The sequence below is a fragment of the Dermacentor variabilis genome, chromosome 7, assembly GCF_050947875.1.
Source record: "Dermacentor variabilis isolate Ectoservices chromosome 7, ASM5094787v1, whole genome shotgun sequence".
Taxonomy (NCBI): domain Eukaryota; kingdom Metazoa; phylum Arthropoda; class Arachnida; order Ixodida; family Ixodidae; genus Dermacentor; species Dermacentor variabilis.
Genome location: NC_134574.1, coordinates 90,848,731 through 90,870,568, shown reverse-complemented (window position 1 = coordinate 90,870,568; position 21,838 = coordinate 90,848,731). Strand labels below are relative to the sequence as shown.

General features: G+C 45.2%; 1 pseudogene; it reads left to right on the top strand.

The window, feature by feature from the left end:
* Window positions 1-21,351: 21,351 nt before the first annotated feature.
* On the top strand, window positions 21,352-21,528 carry LOC142589169 (U2 spliceosomal RNA; annotated as a pseudogene).
* The last annotated feature ends 310 nt before the right edge of the window (window positions 21,529-21,838 follow it).

Below are 21,838 nucleotides of genomic sequence, written 5' to 3'. Positions count from 1 at the left end.
GCACAGTCGAACACATTTATGACGAAGTGCTTGAGGGCTCCGGAGTCCTTCGTTATACAGGTTCCTTCATTGTATCGCGGAGCTTGCACAAGGACAGGGACAGAGTTATATTTTCGTTATACAGGCCATTCCATTCTAGAAGCGTCCGCTGCAGAGGGGCTCGACTTCACTGCGCACGGTTTGAACCATAGAGTTTCACACAATAATTACTAGCGGGAACTCTGGCGCTAGTGCCTACGGGAGCTGCAATGATAGCTGTTGTACCAGCATGGGAATTACGGGAAGTACATGAATTTGCCTAAACTTCGTTTTTTTTGGCTTCAAACAGCTTTGTGACTTTGTAAACTCGTCATTTTCAACAATGTACTGCGTCATAAATAAATAAACATCATTAAGATTGTCCGACGGCAGGATTCGAATACAGGAACTCTAGCGCAGAAGCCTTATATTGAAAGGGAATACATCTACTTAGGACAGGTATTGACTGCGGATCCGGATCATGAGACAGAAATAATCAGAAGAATAAGAATGAGCTGGGGTGCGTTTGGCAGGCATTCTCAGATCATGAACAGTAGGTTGCCATTATCCCTCAAGAGAAAAGTTTATAACAGTTGTGTCTTACCCGTACTCACGTACGGGGCAGAAACCTGGAGGCTTACGAAAAGGGTTCTTCTTAAACTAAGGACGACGCAACGAGCTACGGAAAGAATAATGATAGGTGTAACGTTAAGGGATAAGAAAAGAACAGATTGGGTGAGGGAACAAACGCGAGTTAATGATGTCTTAGTTGAAATCAAGAAAAAGAAATGGGGCATGGGCAGGACACGTAATGAGGAGGCAAGATAACCGATTGTCATTAAGAGTTACGGAATGGATTCCAAGGGAAGGGAAGCATAGCAGAGGGCGGCAGAAGGTTAGGTGGGCGGATGAGATTAAGAAGTTTGCGGGGACAACATGGCCACAATTAGTACATGACCGGGGTAGTTGGAGAAGTGTGGGAGAGGCCTTTGCCCTGCAGTGGGCGTAACCTGGCTGATGACGTTGATGATGAAACCGTTAAGCCACGGACGCTTTTTTTCTTCTTTATTACCTTCATTACAACACCACTCAAACGGCTACAAAGTATGTCACTTTGTGCAGAAAAATTATATCACATCATTTCGAGAGACTGTACATATTTAAAAGGCCCTCAAAGAGGATATCACAGACACCAAAGTGTCAAGCTCCTGTCGACAAGCGAATGAAACTCCCTTATGAATTTCTCGCGGGCATGACAGTGCCTTGAGACGCTTGGCGCGTTTCGATTTGGCCACCCTGAACAAGCTCAATAATTGCAATTAATAGCAATTGTGCGTGTTCGCGGCGTCTTCTGCACTTCGAAGAGCATAGATTGCGCTGAAATTTACGACACTAAGATTTATATGGCGTAATATACAAAGCCACAAGAACGTTTGAATCCACAAGGACGAAGATCAGGCAAATCCATGTACTTCCCACCATTCCCAGGGTGGTACAAAGACTGCAGCGCCAGGATTTCCTCTAGTACGTATTGTAGGAAACTGTACAGTTACGATCCCATCGTCAATCTACAGAAAACTTCTCGGTGATACATTGGTATTGGAGCCGAATATTAAACGCAGAAACATATTGTTATCGTTCATAGCCACTGAAGTCGCTCTGGTAATCTTTGCAGTCTTCTGACAAACACTTCGTCATTGGATGATTAACGAGAAAATTGGAATAGTTTTCAAAACTGCTTCAGTCGCAGCGAAAGCCTCTTAGCTCAATATCTCCCATGCAAAGCCCTTAAAGAGCACATATGCGATGTTGAAGGCCATCTTTGGCAAGAACGTGCTTTTATGAAAACCGAAAAAAGAAATTGGAGGACGCTTAAGCTTCGCCTTCAAGAGTGGAACGCGATAGCGTTATCGCACCCCGTACGCACCGCCCACTCATTCGCTCGGCATGCTCTTGACGAGACGAAGGGAAGAAGCAGGCGAGTGGCGCGCCACTTGTCGGGGCAGCGCCGTACATTGCGAGGAGGGAGTCTTCTGTGTTTGCCGCAAGATGGCTCTGCGTGTGCGCCAAGCGCAGAAGAAATGTAGCGCAAACGTACTTCGCTATGCGTTTAACTGCGACTTCTGTAATTTACATGCTCATAATAACGGATATACACCGCAGCATAATTCTCTACGGCACGTTTGTAAGGCAACATCGCATTTACTAGAGGCGCTTTTGTCGCGCTTTGAACCATCGAACTTATGGCTGAGTGGTAGCTCTCCGTCTCACACTCCAGAGACCCTGGTTCGATTCCCACCCAGCCAATCTTGCAAGTTGTTGTTATTTATGAATTGTCCTCCAGGCGGTGTCGTCGGCCAACGCCGACGACACCGGCTTTTCTGCGGCACGAGCTCCTTAGCGCTATCGCGTTAAAAACAAGCAATGTCGACGCCGACCCTCATTCGCAAGGAAAATCGCATTCTGCAAATATCGCCGTGTAGGTGTGATGTTGTTTATACTTTCAGCGAGCCAAAATGACGTGAAAGAAAGGTTTATCGAAGAATGGCAGATGCCTTTGGGACACATACCCAGTGGCACACACCCAGCAGCCACATGGCTGCATACCAAGGCATGAATTTTATACATTTTTCCTACATCGTCAGTGATTTGTCTTGCTCTTCCCCTATTTACACGATTAAGTACGCGAAAATGTTAAGGTGCACAGAAAAGTGATATCTAATATAAACGCTGGTGCTAAAGTTATCTTACCGCGGTGAGCTCTGTTGAAGGGGTGCGTTTGCATCGCAATTTGCACTGATTTTCTGCTTTATACATTATACTGGTGCCGTAAATGTGGCCCGCCTCGTACAAGTGGCGACTTTTCTCAAAAGCAAACACACGCAAATGCCTTTCCCGGTGCGGCAGGCCTTAAAACCCGCAGTGCGAAATCACTGGAAGCACCGTGAACGCCTTCGCCCGTCGTCTGCTTGACATGCCAGTGCTCTGACTTCTGCCGTTCGCGGCGCTGTTCACCAGCCCGTCGCTGTGCAGTTGGCGCCTTACGACGGGTCGGTTCCCCTAGTCCAGGGCTCCACTGAGGGTAGCTGACCTGCGTGCACGCCTTACTAGTCCTAGTTGGACTTTCAGGATGTCGCTGGATAGTATCCTCTCCCACTGTTCCGCACTCGGGTTTTTTATTATGACTAGCCCTTCTGTTTTCTGGCAAGCCCATGTGGTATGGTATAGGGTTGGTTTGTCTCCGCACCATGGGCAGTTGCTCTCGTACTGCGTGGGGTAGATCTTGCTTAGCATGTTTAGGCACGGGAATGTTCCCGTTTGTAGCTGTCGCCATGCTACGGCGTCTTCTCTATTTAGTTGTTTGTGAGGGGGCGGGTATTTTCGTCTGATGCCTCTGTAGTAGTTCAGTATCTCTGAATAGCTTTGGGCTACTGGCTCGGTTTCCTCAGCGGGGTCGGGATTGTTGGATGCTCGGTTTGTTGCGTGCCCTCGAGCTATCCTATCGGCCTCCTGATTTACCGTAATGTCGGTATGTCCCGGCCCCCTAACTATTGTGTGTTTCACCTAGGAACGCTGAGAAACGCCAGGAAAGTAACATCAGCAGTTGTCTTGAGCCAAGTACAAACCAGGCCAAAAAAAAAGGAAATAAACATCGAAAGGCAGGAGAGGCGCACAAAAAAAAAAGCTACTCAAATAACGCAACCATCCCGAGACCATAATCATCCTACTCTCTAAATATTGCTTCGGTCTTGAACCCTCGATAAGACCATATAACCAACTACTCGACATAAAAACAAAGTAATATGTAAGTGGAATATAAAAAAAATGATATATAAGGAAACTAAGGATAGCTCTTTGACAGAGATACGTCATCTTTACTAAGTCATCGCTAAACCTACTGATGTCGCGAGTCGTTTTGCTCGCTTCGTTTACCGATTGCGCGGCTTTGATCAAATCGTACTTTACGCGGACAGGTGTTTCTATAGCGCGACGCCTGTCGGGTCGCACGACCTTATCGCACACGTAATGGAGCAGAAGCACCGCGCGTACGTACACACTGATGCCGGATCTCGGTCCGGCGGCGTCTCCTTGTCTGCATGCTCAGCCGATCGGGGGGGGGGGGGAGTAGGCGAGGAGGAGGGCGCAACAGATTCGCCAGAAAACGAGCTGCCGGCGACCGAGCGACCCGGCGGCGGAGGTAGCCAGTTGCGGCGCTGGGGCTGATTGGATGATTAGGCGGGCCCTGATTGCCCCGACGGGCGCCCGGATGACTCGATGCCTCCGCGGCGACGATGCTTCTTTCCTTCTTTCTTTCTTTCTTTCGTTCGCGTTCACTTCCTTCGCGCTGGAGGAAGGCGCTGGTATTACGCCCCAGTGCCAGCCCGCCAGCGCAGTGAGGATACCGTCGCCCAAAAGACTACCGTGGTGGATTAGCGGAAGAAAAAAAAAAAAAAGCTTCTGTGCGGTGGGTGGTTGGCTGCGCAAGCTATAATTGGGTTTTGGTAGAAACAGAAACCACAGGCTTTTTCTTTCGAGGTAAACGTATGGTTAAGTGCTGTGCTATAGACTAAGCAGAACCTGATGACGAGTTTTTTTGAAACAACCAGCAAACAATGCACAATGTACACGCGCTCGTTGAAGGGGAAACGTGACTTGCGAGTCTTGACGTTTCATGTCGAAGCCGCTCCCGCTTAGTGTAAACCAGAGAAAAGCGCCGCAAACCTTCGTATATAGGAACGCATTTTCGTTAAGGAATCGACACTTTTTCGAGTGCAACGCTGTGTTGTTTGCAAGCTTTAAGGGAGTTCCATGTATTTTCCGAAGCTAACAAAATGTATATTCGTACAAAGCTTGCCGTATGCCCCACTATGCTGAAGTGTTGTGTCGCATGATCTTAAAGATTTCGCAATAAAAGCAAATTTAGCATTGACGAGACATCTTAGGGGAGTTGCGAAATTTTGACAAGAATGTGTAACTTAGAAAACAATCACGCCAAGAAGAAGTTTGCGCCTTCTTGGCGTTGTGAGGCACATAAGTCGGTTGGGAAGTGGATGAGGCCCATGCAGCGATGTCTTGGGAACGATTGAGGTGTTAAGGAGCTCCTTTCGATTCAGCACAGCTTATTTTCGTCTAAGCACAAAACAATATACGAAGAGGCAAACTGATCAATGTGCCGAAGTTGACACAGTTGACGCAGTTGACGCATCTTATGTCGGAAGATTGAAAGGGTGTGTACTGGGGGGGGGGGGGAGTGAACAGAACTAAAAGAGCATGCCCCCCGGATGTAGATTGATTTAGAAATATTCATGGCTTCGTTTTGTCCAATTATTAGTGTATCGTATTTCCACTCTTATCAAAGACGAACACGAGCGGTAAGCTTTGAATTCCGAATGGCCAAGTGCGCCTTTGAAGTCAGATTGCACGCTCGACGGGATGAATATGACAGATTGCATCATGGACACGCCGGTCAAGTTTCGATCGAGCATTTGTTACATGGCAGCATATAAGGACTGTGTTTGATTCGACTATGGTATGCTTTGCAATGAGCATCCCCTTGCCCTATGTGTTGAACGACCACTGCTTCATGCTGTGGTAATTGAATATGAAGTGAGCCCTACACGGTATGACTTAGACGCTTCATGCATCTAAGTTTTCGAACTTTTCCAGCAGAATAATTCTGCGCCGTCCTTAACTGTGTTTTCCTTGCTTTCATAGCTTTTCTGCTTACTGAATACACTACTGATTACCTAATCTGCACATTTGTTTCACGCTTGTTGCTTTGTGTTGTTATATGTGTTCAGCGATTGATGGGGGCAAGCAGACCGCTCCGGCTACTTCTTCTAATTAAGAGGTGGTCAGAAAACAGTCCGTACACCTTAAGCAATAACAGAATAAACAAAAAGTAGTGACAACATATCTAAGGTTCACATAAACATTGAGCACATGGTCATACACAAGCGCCAAACTAGTCTTCCTGAGCAGTTAATCTTATAGGAATATTCTCTTGCAATTATTGTCCCTCGTTTTGTTAGCGTTCTAATTGCAGCAGTGATATCCGCAAACATTTGAAAGAGAACACAGAAACACAAATAAGTGCCATTTAAAAAATCAATAACATTACATCCTCGAACATGATGTTTCAGCGTAATGAAAGTTGGACTATTATTTAGTAAGCTATAGTTATTCCGTATTCAGGTTGCATATTTTATGTCTACTGCAGGACCTAGGCCTCCACTATTGATATTAAATTAATTCTCTCTTGCGTCAGCTGACATCACGCTACGTGTGCAATTTTTTAAAATCTCATCACGCTACGTGGCTCTCCGCCTTCTTCGACTACGTTTCCCTTTACTTGGTACCCATGTTCGCTGATGTCAGCGATGATTGCACAGTTTCAGTTTCAAAGACAGCATTAAGGGGCCGGCCTTCCGTATGTCATTGAACCCATTTTTCTTGTGGATTTTTTATCATCATCTGGCTCCCCTGCGACTAATCGACCCAAGAGACAAATCTCTGAGACATAACGCAGATCACGAATTATCGGTTTCTAGCTTGGCTATAAAGCATTGCTTAGTTTTCTGCACGTTAATCAGAAGACTTCTAATACGTTTTATCAGCTAACGTGTTCAATCGTTTCATTGAATATCATCGGTAGCATTGTTTCCAACGACAGCGAAACCTAGGCGAGATGTGCCCCATCGATCCTCGCTCAGAATGTTTCCCAGTCAAGCAACCTGAGTATTTCTTCTAAGCATGTAATTAATTTGAGTGCAGAGCTTGTGTCCCTTTGATAATGGTCCTTAAACAGTGATAGCGTAGGAATGTAGCCTACCGCTGAAGAAGATAAGTTGCCGGACGTTTATGCCATAACGACGAGTGGCAGCTGTCACTGAAGCTACTTCCATCTCTATTGCCGATCCACGAACGGGTTATTTTTTTGCCATCCGCATGTGTTTTATTTCTTCCTTGCAACGTTTACCTGTAATCAGGATAACCGCCCGATTCATCTCATGAAACGTTTATAGCAAATTGAATGCCCTCCCTTGTCAGTATCCTTCACGTACGAAACCACTTCACCACGCGTAGGAAACAACGTTAGGGATTCGCTCTGTTTTCTTTTAATAGTTGCGCGCTCCCTCGCAGCCGAAGCAGAAGCAGTAGCAGGACTACCGCTTCGTTCTTGCGGTCATAGCAAGCGAACGGACTACTGAGAACGCCCGCCGGTAATTTTCGGTAATGGAGATCTGGGTGGGACAGCTGCCGTGGCGCCTGTGTCGGTAGCCGCCGCGAACATGCGGCTGTCGCCGGCGCCACTCCTGCCCGCTCCGCCTCTCCCCCCTCCGTCATCCTTTTATCTCCTCCGGCATATCGGTCTCCTCCAAAACAGAACGTTTTTTCGGTACCTGCTTACATGTTGTTGCCATTTAAGTAAACTTGCGCTGATGTTTTTCGCGCCAACCAGGATTTCACTCCTCCCACTATTTTTTCGTTTGTTCTTTCCTTTGTTCTTTCAAGTGTGACGTTTAAGTGATACTCCTTTCCTTCATTCCTTTGTTCATTCCCTTTTGCTCTTTCTGGCTTAATTTTCCTCTCCTCTCCCTTCTTTCACATTCGTCTTTTGTCCTTGTTCTCTCCCGTCTCTCTTCGCAAGCTTTCGTCTATTCGCTTCGTCATAATTAATTTGTCTTTTACTGTTTGTATTCCTACGCATTATTCGATTTGGGCGAATTTCGTCACTCCCTCTGGTTCGTTTTCTTTTTGTCGTCTATTATGTGTCTGTGCTGTGATAACTTCTAGCTCACACGAGATTGCGAGCTTCCTGGTAGCGGCCTCCGGCCAGAGTCCAGGAGGAGGTTGGCGCCTAGAAGACCCGGGAGTTGGCGAAAAAGAAAGATAGGGGAGCGATCCGCTTTTTTTTCCCAGTAGCGGTTTATGTTTGCCCGCTGACCTCGCCACCGCGTCCCTCCTGCTTCAGAAACTGGAGCCCGGGCCAGAGGGACAGGCCATAGCGCGAAGCGAGCGAGCGAGCGAGATGAACCGTAACGCCCCCCTGTTGTCCGCCTCTGGAGTGCAGCCATTAAAGAAAACGCGCAAACGAAAGGCGAGAAGAAAGCTGTTCGCGATGGCCGCAGGCAAAGCAATCTCGGCTTTCACCTCCCAGTCTGCTGTCTCACCGGCAAGAAGTGCACCGTCCCCCATTTTGGCGCCAGGAGTGAGTATCGGCCAGATGGGGTGTATGTAACGCAGCGGTGAAAAATTAGACGTCATATGACCACCTACAAGCGCCGAGCGCAAGAGGGAGTCCATGTCAGTGGCTCTTGCGTTTCGCCGCCTTAATTGCGGTAGCTCCTGTCTTGCTGCTGCATAAAGCCGCAGCCACTAAACGCACAGTGCACGCAGTATCAGTGTCAAGGACTTCGGCTGGTGGTGTATCATTTGTGATCAGCGCCTAAATGACCCTGTTTTGACCGGGATTGGGCGAAATATACATTGCGCGGCGATCCTTGGTGACAGGTGTTTTATCCCCCAGATGAAACACTAGACAACACTGGAGACAAAAAAGAAACGGGAAACGCCACGATATGAGCGGTAAGTAAATAATTAGTTGAATGGAATGAATAAGTCATTAGGTGTCCCGCCAACAATAGCTGTTCTTATTGTGAACGCAAAACTCGTAGCCTATGTGGGTTATGACGAGCTACTTTATTTTAGTTAAGTTTTGGGATTTTACGCGCCCAAACCACAATATAGTTTTGATGAACGCGTTGTCCTGGGGAACTTCGGAAGAATTTTATCAATGTGGAGTATTTTATAAAGTGAACCTAAATTTTGGTACAGGAGCATTTTTAAAATTTTGCTCCCTTCGAAATGTGGACGCCGCATCCGGGAATCGAACCCGTAACCTTGCATTTACCAGCGTAACAGCATCGCCGCTAAGCAACCGCGGTGAGTTATGAAGACCTGGAGTAGTAATTAGAGAGGAACATCGAAAGAATTGGCACCACCTCTTTCTCTGGTGTTAGGCTGCTGAGTACGTGGTCGCGGGATCGAATCCCGGCCACGGCGGCCGCATTTCGATGGGGGCGAAATGCGAAAACACCCGCGTACTTAGATTTAGGTGCACGTTAAAGAACCCTAGGTGGTCGAAATTTCCGGAGTCCTCCACTACGGCGTGCCTCATAATCAGAAAGTGGTTTTTGCACGTAAAACACCATGATTTAATTTTTTTAACCACTTTCTCACAATGAAGAAAAATCGTGGCATTCTGCCCACAAACAGCACCGTGACTCCCACAGTACGTTCAGCCTTTGTGCTCCGGGTAGGGAAGCTCAGTAATATAAGAACATACAATGATGGTACAAGAAATATGTCATTGCGCATGTATATCACTTGGCAAATTTCTTGCTCTCTTTCACATCAGCGTCCAGCAGTTATGATGCCTCAGTGTCCGAAAAAAAATTTGAATAGATATGCAGTGCACAACACCTTGATTTAAGGGTAAGATTGAAGAGCAAAGAAGAATGTTTCAAAAACGGAAATACAATCAGAGGTACAATTCTAAGCGGAAGTAGAGAGAATTTCAGTGGCATGAAGATTCAAATTCGTTTGGTTACACCAGTCGGGCAAGCCAGCGAGGAAGTCCCGCTTTCCGGCTGTCGCTCCATTGGAAAGTGCCGCTGTCATGACAATTCATCCAAGGCCAGTTACTGTTCTTTGTAAAAGCGTCGTCACACTCAATGACCAATCAGTAGGCGCGATTGGTCAACGCCACTGTGGATGCGGACTATAGTAGCTGAAGCGGCCAATGCTAATTGAGCTACGCCAATACGTCATGAACACACTTACACCCGCTGCGCTACACACTAAACATTTTAACACCCTTAAGGGTGTAAATCAGTTTGTCGCCAGACGAACACCCTAAGGGTGCTGTTGTTTACACCCTACAGTTGGGGTGCAATTATAGCACCCTAGTAGAAGGGTGTCCAGCAAAATAAATTTAGGGTGTAAGGGTGTAAGTCCACATTAACACCCATCTATGTGAATGTTGGAAAGGTGTATACCCTTTTATTTCTAGTGTATATGGAAGGAAGGTTCGGCAGCACACGCCTTCAATTACTACTATGTACAGCGATCCACACGTAACTCTCGCGTGTGCCAAAAGGTTCAAGTTCGGCTACCAAACGCGCCGTCGAACAGCCCGCGTTGAAGCTTCGATGGGCATACACAACACCTATACGTGTGGATCACAATACATATTAGTAATGCAAGGTGTATATTGCAAAACCTGTCTTCGCTGCACAAATACAACCTAGCAAATGACACCTTTGAGCATATATATCAACACAAACGGTTATCACGATTTCCAGATCCACATAACATGCAACACAGACTGGTAAGATATATGCTGCATTTTCAAGAAAAATGTAAATATATTTATTGCATGCTGCAATACAGAGTACAAGATATACATAGATCACATGAAGTATAAACATGCACAATCACGAAACACATCCGTAAGTATAAGAACATGTACATTTCCCACAAAGGTATCTAAAATATATGTATTAATCAAATCTGTTATTAGAGAAGAAACTATGTATAGCGGCACCGAAAGAGCCTAAGTTGACCTCGCAGTGCTTTGGGCCACATAAAGGAATAAATTTTCAGTATTAGGCTTCAATGAACGAAAATTCATTTTCGTTCATGAAGCCTAATATGAAAATACAATTCAATTCAGGAGGATTATTGCTAATTTTCTCTTTCCAACAAGATTACTTGAGCACGAAAAATATGTAGGATTTCTTAGTGCCTACATAGTTCGTCTCTTTTGTGAAACGAGAGTTCTCTGGGCTAAAGGTGCTGTGTAGCAGATTTTCTAACTACATTCCTGTTTCTATAAATTTTTGTTTTGTAACCCGAAGCCACTGGTACATATACAATATGTAGTTTGAAAATAAGTGCGTTTCTTACTATAAACCAAGAGTGAATATTCCACATTTACTACTCTGTGGGTGCAAAGTGCAGTAAGAGGCCTGATAAAAGCAAACCATTGTTGATTAAACGATTTTGCTGAGCACAAAAGCTGGACAATGTTTTAAAATACATATTAAATTTCTAAATTATTTGCACTTAAATGCACTAATATAAGATCAGGGCTTGCTGTAGCATGTGAGTATGCAAATTAGCAAATATGGTTTAATAAATTAGCCATACTATGGTTACTAAATGAACACAGGCACAGGCAGTCATGCAAAACTTCAAGTTAAATATCACACTGTTAACATTTGCCAGCAAATGGTAGTATCAAACATCATAAATATACTGAACAAAGGTGCTCTCTTGGGATAGTTGGCAATTAATGAGAAAAAATGGCGTACAGCGTGAATGACCAGGACTGCGAGACGACATAGACTGCGCTGACTTCCAACAATATTTTATTGCGTTGCCACATCGTGTGTATATATACAAGAGCGGGCATGCGCAGAAAATGAGTCACAAGAAACGTCTAACAGCAAGTCATTGTATTAAGAACGTGGTCCCTTGAAAATAAAAAAAACTATTCCTATCTGTTGAGATACAAGACTTCACTAGGGGTCAGCGCGATAGAGGGGGCACTAACGCACACACTACCCAGTTTTTTGGCGAAATTTGCTTCTACAATTTCCCGGATGACCTGTGAGCTGTGTCTCGCTAAAACTTCCGTATTTTCAAAGAGGGGCACGCAGCCGCAGTCCCGGCAATGGATGCCCAGGTGGCCTTGAACACTTATGGACGTTGCTATAGTGCTCTCTTAAACGATCGTTTAGGCACCTGCCTGTCTGTCCAACAAAATTACTGCCGCGAAACAGTTTGATGAACCACATTCTTTGCACATATCGCAAAACGTTTTCTGTTCCCGACAGAGCAACAACACTGACGTGATTTAGGCGCGTTTACACGCTTACAAAGCCTTGCCTCCTTTTCCGGTGCTGAGAAAACGACTGATTCCTGCAGGTTGCCTAATCTTTTTTATCCTATGGGAGACATCATGCACATACGGTAGCACTGCGAATCTGTCTTCCAACCGGCTGGTTGCTTGACTGAGCGGGCTCATCACGCTTTGTGCACCTCAGAAGCTGTTCCGCTATTGTTGAAATTAAGGGCAAAGGGTCGCCAACCCAAGAAAGGCGATCAACCTGTGCAGCAAGACTATGTTGCATCTCGTGTGAGCAAGATTTATTGAGGCTGTCAACGAGGCAAAGCCTTTAATACCTCATTTAGCGAGCTTTGAGTGAGCAGAGTTAAAGGGCAAGAATGACTGAAGCACCAGCCTGAGATCTACAAAGCTCAAGGAATTATCAATGGGGACCTCATGCGTTAGTTCTAGAGGCTTTCTTAAAGATCTCCAAGCCTGCCGAAGCAGCAGGCTCGAAAGCGTGATCAGTGCAATCAATAAATACGAGGTAGTCATCCACAAACCTACACACTTTGACAGGAGACGCATCTAGGTGACCTTCAATATTGCAATCATGATGAGCTAGATAAATATCACTTAGTGGCGGCGCCAGGCATGACCCTATACAAACAGCATTCCTTTGTATATTGTATAGGATCATGCCTGCCGTTGCCACTAAGTGATATTTATCTAGCTAATCATGATTGCAATATTCAGGGTCATCTAGACGCGTCTCCCGTTGTCAAAGTGTACAGGTTTGTGGACGACTACCTGGTATTTATTGATTGCACTGATCACGCTTTTGAGCCTGCTGATTTGGGAGTCTTGGAGATCTTTAATAGCTGCAGTCTCTAGAACTAACAATTGAGGTCCCCATTGATGATTCTTTGCGCTTTCTAGATCTCCAGGCAGTGCCTTGCAAACAAACAGGTGTGCTAGTGTTTCGAACCGAGAAGTCACTCTTGCCCTTTAACTCTGCACATTCAAAGCTTGTTAAACGAGGTATTGTAAAGTTTTGCCTCCTTAACAGCCTGAATAAATCTTGCTCACATGAAATGCAAGACAGTCTTGCTGCACAGGTTGACCGCCTTTCCTGGATTGGCTACCCTTTGGCCTTAATTTCAGCCATAGCGGAACAGCTTCTGAAAGTCACAGGTTAGCAAAGACACGCAGTGCTACCGTATGTGCATGATGTCTCCCATAGGCTAAATAAGATTAGGCAACCTGCAGGAATCACAGTCCCTTTCTCAGCCCCAGAAAAGCTGGCAAAGCTCTGTATGCGTGTAAACGCGCCTAAATCGCGTCAGAGTTGTTGCTCTGTCGAGCACAGAAAACGTTTTGCGATATGTGCAACGAATGTGGTTTACCATATTTCCCTGTTTTGTGGCAGTAAATATGTTGGACGGACAGGCAGGTGCCTAAATGATCGTTTAAGAGAGCACTATAACCACGTCCATAACACTGTTCAAGGCCACTTGGGCATTCATTTCCGGGACTGCCGCTGCATGCCCCTCTTCGAAGATACGGAAGTTTTAGCGAGACACAGCTCACCCGGTAAATTATTGAAGCTGATTTTTCCAGAAAACTGGGTAGTGTGTGCGTTAGTGCCCCCTCTATCAGGCTGACCCCTAGTGAAGTCTTTTATCTCAACAGATATAAACTGTGATGTTTGTTTTGTCAAGTGACCATGTTATTAGAACAATAACTTGCTATTAGAACACCCCTTGAGACTGCCTCTCATTTTCTGCGCATGACCCCGCTTGTGTATATACACACGATGTGGCAACGTAATAAAAATATTGTTGGAAGTCAGCGCAGTGCATGTCGTCTCTCGCAGTCCTTGTCCTTCACGCTGTACGTCATTTTTTATACTGAAAAGTGAATATTAATTGATTCAAAATTAGAAAAAATATAGTACACATTTGAGCTGTAAAAATGCAATTGATGCAGCAAGTGGCGTTTAGCTTTAGCTTTCACGGTTAACCGCTATATGCAGGGACTCCATTCTCTAAGCATCTTGACCAATAAATGCAGCGCATGGCATTGCTGGAATCTTGCATCCTGCATAAGCAAAATAAGAAGAGAATCATGAGAGTTCAGTCTGTGCAATTACACATGTACACTGCGGAAAATTTGATAAGGCAACAAGCTCCTGAAAGTAACAAACCTAATTAATGTGACTGGGCACAATGCACAGCTCAGGCATCCTTGCAAGACAAGTGAAAGGTAGGAGAAATTTCCATTTTGAAAATTTAGGAATTGCGTGTTACTGTGAACACTAAACCACTATGTCACTGTGAATACAACAAGGCACATGCAGCAGCAAAAGCAAATAAATTTACAGTAGCCTTTTAACCATAGAAAATAAGAGTGAATAAAATTTACAGACACTACCAATGACATCTCTCAACAACAGACATTTGTCCAAGAGTGTGTATGTGACCTTAACATAAAATTGACGTTATGAAATCTGCAATATATCTCTGCATTACACTTTACAAGTACTGCAGATGAGAACCTTACGGGATATGGCACATTAAGACTGAGATGCAAAAGACATTAAGAAATGACTGTTTTTAGACAACATTACTACACAAGGAGACAAAGAGTACTGTTTCACAGAAATTTCACACAATATGAAAATGAGGGAACCCCCACTGGCATTCTCATTTGCCCTGCAATACATGCATCCAGCCCAACAATCTCCAACTCTCCAATGCTGTTTATTAGACCCTTTCTGTATCCTAAAATTTATTGTGTATTTCTTACTAATTTAGTAAGAATTGGCATTTCGACATACTTTCTTCGAAAATTTAGCATGTGTTGACAACTATTTTCCTTAGAGCACGCCCCCTTCTTTCAATGGGTTAGCTTGGCAATACGCTGACAAGTAGGATTCCCTTATTTAAACTTAAGATCCTTCCTCATGCTCCCACTTTCTACTTCATGCACTAAACTGTGATGCCGCTCCTACGCAGTTTATATTAATCTTCGACAATTTACATGGTCCTTCTTTCTGTAGCCTCTCAACTAAAGCGTAAATTTCTTGTCTCCTAAAACAATCATCTTTACCGCCCAAAACATATTGCACAGTTACCCCTCACTGGGAGGGGGGATTGTATATAAGTGTTCACATATTCAATGAACCTCAGAGTCACAACCATTTCTCATCCTGTGTTGCCACTACCCGCATGAGTCGCAATGGTAATTTGGCTACCCGCCCTGTCCCGCTTAAAAGTACATTTTGCCACATGGAAAATGACCACAAGCATTGCATTTTATTGAATGGGTGCTCCTGTGCATGTTTTTTTCTCGTCTCGTAATGGCTAGGTTCAACATGGTCAAGTTGTCCGAAAACTGTCAAGCCTCAACCAATACTTTGTGTAGTTTCAAATTTATGAAACATTCACTTTTCAAGACTTGTCCCAAATTAAGCATGATCAAGATTTTCATGATGCAAATGAGGAAAGGTTGTGCTCAGAGACAATGATAGGCCTGCTATATCCTGCAACGCTGTGTGAAATGAAATATGCTTGCAATTTTCATGAGCAGCTAGCTCAGTACAAGAAATAGGCACATTGCCCGCGGAAACGTTTCTTTAACGCCCCCGAAAGGTCCTGGTTTCTTGTAAGTTCTTCAAATCCCTTGCCGTCTAGATTGCAATCCGGCGCATTTTGATTTTGATATTGTATTCAAAATAAAAACAGCTCAAATTTTAAGGTTCTGAGAATTATATGGGAATAAATGAAAGGTAGAAGAGTGTAATGCAACGAGCAAATAACAAGCTCATTGGAGAGAGTAAACAAATATTCCTTTCCTGCAAATAAATTGGTAGCAGGAAGGTGACACAAAATTAGCAGTGAATGCACAATAAGGAATATGAGGCTGGAATGCCACATTCTGTGAATATTCTTGCACAAAGAAAATCCTCATTATTAAAGGCCATCAAGAAAATGCAAGTGTATACTTTGGATCAGGAGTCATACCTGCAGTATGCACTGTACCATCGGCAATATTTACAACCACACATAACTGCACATGGTATCAAGCTTAGGCGGCCAAGGAGCCTCAGAGTTTTAAATTATAACTTGACTTATTATATTACACTACACACCTATATCTACTTACAATGTTGTCTTCCCAACTGCTTTCAAGAAGACACCATCTGCCTGAAGGCGAACGCAAGTGGCTTGCTTTTGATGGAGGGCACCAAGGCTGGACATTGTGAAACTGCTGCTATCATCTGCATGACCTGCGAGAAACGACGCTCTAAGTGCACGATAAACAAATGCTATTAGAACAAAAGACAAAATCACTGGCAATGAGCCTCGTCTTGGTTTGCACGAGAAAAGCCAAAAATATGGACTTTGTGCTGCTTACTGAAGAAGCAAGCCTCCTTCCAGACGTTGCAGTCATGCATTAAGATTGTCACACAGCTGCATGTTTGTATGCTCATAGGCTGCTGTCACTACTGTGCCAGCATGCTTTGCGTAGTTCATTATTTCAATTTATATTGATTATTGTGGTTTCTTGACAATTCTTGGCAAACAGCACCAGCAAGGAAGCAGCTCATTTACAAACATACTCCCTTTTGAGGAGCGAATTCACACACACACACACACACACACACACACACACACACACACACACACACACACACACACACACACACACACACACACACACACACACACACACACACACACACACACGCACGCACCCACGTACACACGCACACAAGCTTCTACCACATGAGCAGCTTCCCACGCTTGACACACTGCACTTCTTTTTATCCTTTGACACTCCTACTGCTAAGGCATTAAAAAGCCTTTGTGTGACCAACCCCAAACTTCTCAACCTACACTTCCAGCTTAAACACTTCCTCGAGAGCCAGGACAAGCCTTCTAGCTTCCACAGTGTTCTAAACTGTAGTTGCGAATTTCAATAGGGCTATAGCCGACAGCTCTCGAAGGGCATGCAAACTACCCGGAGAGACTTAAAGCTTGTACATGATACCTCTAAAGCACAACACTTCAAATTTTCAAATTTCATTAAAGCTCCTGAAGACAATTGCTATATACGTAGAACGTCTCGAATACCTACCATTCACAATTTCAGCGGTTGTCTGCATCAACGGAAATGTGGGCTAATGGAAAATCCACGTCTTTAAGACCAGAATTAGTGTAATGGCGAAACACGCTACCTGATTTCTTAATCATTTATTTATGCTCTGGATGTAACGTTCCTTTCACAATAGCAATCAATGATATAGATTCATTAGGGCAGAGGAGGGAAAAAGGAGAAAGCGTATACCTGACAATTTCCCACTGGTCCTCCCGAGAAACGGCGCCTCATACAGCAGTTGTCCAGGTTGGCTTGAAACCAAACTCGGCTTTCTGGCGGGAACACTCGCTGCATCAAATTTGAAGAGTTTTATTGCAAGTAAAGCTCTACCGACCTTACGCAATACATACGCACGCGCACAAAACGCACTCGCACACAAATGTATGCACTCTCAAAGCGCAGACACAAAAGCGCGCACGCGCACATTGACAAACACAAACAAGCACACATACATGCAGGCAGACAGGCTAACACGTACACGCACACACACGACTCACACAGAAACATGCGCGCGCACGCACGTATACACAAACACGCTCACAAAACATGTAGTACGCAGTAGACACTCAAACACGCCAGCACATACAAACCGGCATGTACGCGCGTGCGTGCGCGCGCGCACACACACACAACACACACACACACACACACACACACACACAGCAAGCCGAGCGCGCGCGCACACACACACAAAGGGAGCCGACAACATGCTGAAGGCGTCCGGCAAGCAGCAACAGCAGCACGGGACCGCGTCAGGGGAACCAATACCGCGCCGATTCATTCGAAACGTGGCAAAGGCAGTCGTCCTTTTTCTACGCGACGGTACAATGGCCGACCACATTTCACTTAAGTGTGAACGACCGTATTACAAGCCGCGCTGAACATACAAGAGAATCACATCTACGAACGTTCAAGCGCTGAGAAGCAAAGCGGAACTATGAAGGCGCACCACGCCCGTTGTAGGTTTGACAAACATTAGTCACACGGGGCGTGACCGAGGTAAGCTTGCCCTACTACGAGCGCAGCTGCTCTTGCCCTCACATTAGTGAATTATGCTACGAGATCACAGTAAGGTACTTCTAGAGCGAACAAAAACACGTAACCCACCAAAGCAATACCAAATAAATGGGCACTTGCCTGAAAATTTCCATTATGGCAGTACTAACGACTGCCGACACCGGGCACGTTGGAACTACTTATCTCGGCTTTCGTGGATCCATCTTCCAGTGCGTACGAACGCTTTGCTTTGAAGTGGGGCACGAGTAACACACAAAACACGGGCCACATTTTTTTTACACCGCATACAAAACTAATCACACGTTTAGAATTATTTCGCACAGCGCGAGACGCGAACACAGGCGAAATAGAGACAATGCATTTAATGTAGCAACTAGCAATAGCAGCGATTGCAATGGCGCAGCTTCCGCCTTCCCGTCCTGCCGCGCGCCTGTAGCTGTCCGTGACGCTACAGCGCCGTCGCGTCACCTCTTCCGGTCGCTTTTCATTGGGCCGGGGCCGGCCGCGTAGATTGCGCTGCGCTGAAGTCAGTCGAATTATAAAAAAAAAAAACGCCTGCTGAGAGGTTTCGTCGTTCGCATGGCCGCCTGTTTGCTGCTGTTTCGTTGTGGTCGCTAACTAGGACGGTGAGCTGGTAGTCGCTACTACGTTTCGTTCCGAGCATTCCTTGGGGGGGGGGGGGGAGGAGGGCGCTGTGGGTACAGCACACAAATCGTGACCGTGAGGGAGACGATCGGCGCTCTTCTCTGCTGGTGGGATTAGATTACTCGCTGCGTCCGAACCAAGCAACCTTGCGAGGACACAGCGTAGTTTCAGCGTGATTGTAGCTCGATAAAGGCGCTCACAACTTGGTCGTGCGACGGCGAAGTGTAAGCATTCATTAGGCGACTGAAGAATGCGTTTGTAAGAGCGTATGCTGTGTATAAGCAATTACAGCTTTCACGACACCAGCCCCTAATATATAGGCTGAGCCTTACAAACTGCGTCCGAGGTTGCGCTTAGAAAGCAGATCAGTAGCTTTGGAAAACTCTGAATAGCTTAGGCAAGGTACGTGGAGATTCGGGTTTGAGAACTTCCAGCGTCATCTCGGCGCTATAAATGTCTTCGTTGTGACTTCACCAAGCAAATTGTACGTTGATGCCATTGTACAGCAGAGGCTCGTCTAACAGCACGTCCCTGTTCGTTCAGAATTGTATCCAGACAGCTTCTTTAATTTCGCCACGTTTTGTTAGGCTTTTAAGGGCACCGAAATATTCGTGCAAAATTGTGCAAGTTGCTCGCTCGTTTTCATTCTGCTACTGCAGTTCGTCGTAGAAGTGTTTAATTGCATGATAATATTACTGTGAGCACAAAATGTAGTGATAATTAAATTGTAAGGGAAAGTGCGTACTTTTCTCGTTGATACATTTTGGAGTGGCCGTCACGCCAGTAACATCAGAATCCTAGAAAAAGATCGACAGTCATTTAGGAATGCGAAAACTTAATGACTTCACGGATGTACACTTGCAATTATCACGTGACCGTGATACGTCAGTGCATACATTGTCACGTGTCCTTCACTATTCCACCTTCATCTGCCATAATCCATCTTGGTACAGTTTGTACGAACCTTAATCCAATTTATTCCACCCTAATTCACATTATTTCACATTATTTACCCAAAATTGCTCATAATTAACGTTGTTCTATTTACTACCTTCTGTATCCCTACTGACGTCATACAAGACGCTGATGATGTCACATTTTATTGATTCATTATACATAATTTCAAGGCCTAGTAGGCACAACAGAAAGAATGGGTGAAAGTAGACAATATTTGCAGTGTAGGGCAAGAATAGAAAATCAAATTGTAAGACACTTTGAACAGCGATCTTGAATTAGTGGTGTCACAAATTGAGACTGTGGAGGTGGCAAGGCGGTTCCATTCAGTGGCTGTTCTTGGCAAAAAGGAAGAATGGCACATCAATGTTGCGGTGATGGTCGATGCGAGACGAGATATAACTTGGTGTGGTGAAAATATTTTCTTTAAGAGGAGGGTTAAAGTATAATATACTATGAAAAATACAGACGAAAGTACCTACGACATGACCAAAGGACAGGTTGACCTAGTGTTCTTTTCATGGACGTGACGCTAGAATGACGTGAATAATTTGAGAGAATAAAACGGGCGGCGCGGTTCTGAATGCTTTCTGAATGCTTTCAGAATGCTTTCAAGGGCAATGACAAGATTCCCATGAGCAGGGTCTCGTATGGATTGTTGTTGCGGAGAACGCCAGCTTTCCTACCTGAGAGACCATAAAATGCTTTCGCTATAAAAATGCAATAAATACACACATTTCTCAATGCGTGGACGTGTACACGTTACTCAGATTTATGCATCAATGAGTTCAACACCCTTCAGTCGTTTCTTTAACACCCTTTCTCGAGTAAAGTCACACCTTATGTGTAGTATACACCCTTGTGATTGGGTGTTTTGGCCGTAAAGGTTGGTAAATGGTGTGGGCATGGGTTTAAATGCAGAAAGCACCCATTTTAACACCCATAAGGGTGTAAAATGTTTAGTGTGTACATACAAATTACCTACAAGGCTGGTATCTGCACAAGTAGCGTGATGTTCAAAATGTGAATGATCAAGAAAATTCTGTGCCATTGCTCTCTGTGAAGGCGGATGACCAGCGAAGCTGTGTGTCTTGAGCCCTTAATGGCGAACTGTCCATTGCCGTGCCCCAATCGCCACGTGCACATAAATGGAAGGCGAGGCGCGATCAGTCGCGCTCCTCCGCGATGTTGAGCCTCGGGAAATGATGAGGCACGGTCGGGGCATACATACCCATGTATTGTTGTAAAACGCGGCACGACACCTTTTACCAACGAATCCTGGCACGTCGAAGAGACACGCACCTCACCGCACTCTGAGGGCACACACTGCTTCACCGTACAGCAAAGACGATCGTGTGTTGGTCGACGTCGCGCAGTGCAGTAATGGTTGTGAGGGCACTCGAAAACCACAAGCGGTCACACACAACACAGGCAACACAAAATTGGTTCCCTTCAAACTCTGCCTGAAACTTGGCCGTTGCTCCGGTGATACGCTCCAAGTTTGCGTGATCGGGATACTTAGACGATTCGCATTTCATTCGGGCTCGCGGTCCTAGTGGGCAGCTGGCTTACGAGACCACAATTTCGGGAGCACGGAAGGAAAAAAGATACGCAAGCGCTTGGAACGCCGACAAAGAGAGGGCGGTGCGAACGTAGACATGGCCGACGTGGGTCAAAGTGTAGTATCTGTTATCAGCTTAATATCTGATGCCGATTGCATTTGTACAAATGATATTAAGCTTATTTTTGCAAGTTGGCAGAGTGCTTAAAGCCTGCTTCACCTTCGCCGCCAGTCGGCCCGGTATTGCACCATCTTCGGGATCGGCTCACGTATGGATGAGAAATTCTCGATCTACACTGCTCGATAAACGCACGATATTTTTTCCAGAACCTAGCCATATACAACTTCGTTGTAAAGCAGTCGGCGGGCTATACCGATCGGCCGCCGGAGTGATAGCCCAACAATGGAGTTTAATTTTGATAGAAGTAGTTGAATATTAACGAATATATTGTCACACTTTAGAGGCATTGCTGCGGATGATTGGACGTGACCTGTAGTGCAGAGGAGCAGAATTCTTAGCTACTGACTTTTTTGCTACATATACTTGTTTGCGTTCCGCGTTTCAGCTACAACCATCTAGACTA